This window comes from Alligator sinensis, unplaced genomic scaffold, assembly GCF_000455745.1.
Source record: "Alligator sinensis unplaced genomic scaffold, ASM45574v1 scaffold859_1, whole genome shotgun sequence".
NCBI classification, from domain to species: Eukaryota; Metazoa; Chordata; order Crocodylia; family Alligatoridae; genus Alligator; species Alligator sinensis.
The window spans coordinates 478135-478406 of NW_005842656.1; the positions used below are offsets into that span (position 1 = coordinate 478135).

At 71.0% G+C, this 272-nt stretch overlaps 1 protein-coding gene across 1 annotated transcript in view; it reads left to right on the forward strand.

Annotated features, from left to right (window-relative positions):
* The window catches only part of SLIT1 (slit guidance ligand 1), a 40570-nt gene that overhangs the window by 3451 nt on the left and 36847 nt on the right, over positions 1 to 272 (forward strand).

Sequence of the window (272 nt, forward strand, 5' to 3'; positions counted from 1 at the left end):
GCAGAGGACAGCCGGGCCCCAAGACGCTAGTGCCATCATTTGGGGTCTCGCGATTGATGCGGATGCTGCATGTCTGCGGGGCTCGGGGGCGCGTCTCGCGGCTCCCCCCAGGACGGCCCGCCTTCCCGTCCAGGTGCAGGGCGGCGGGGGAGCGGGGCCGGCGGCTCCGGGATTGTTTCCTCCGTTTTGTGCGCGGGAGAAAGGCCGAGCGCCGGGGCCGGTGCCAGGTCCCTGAAAAGCCGGTTTCTGCGGCAGGCGTTGCCACTGGGGAC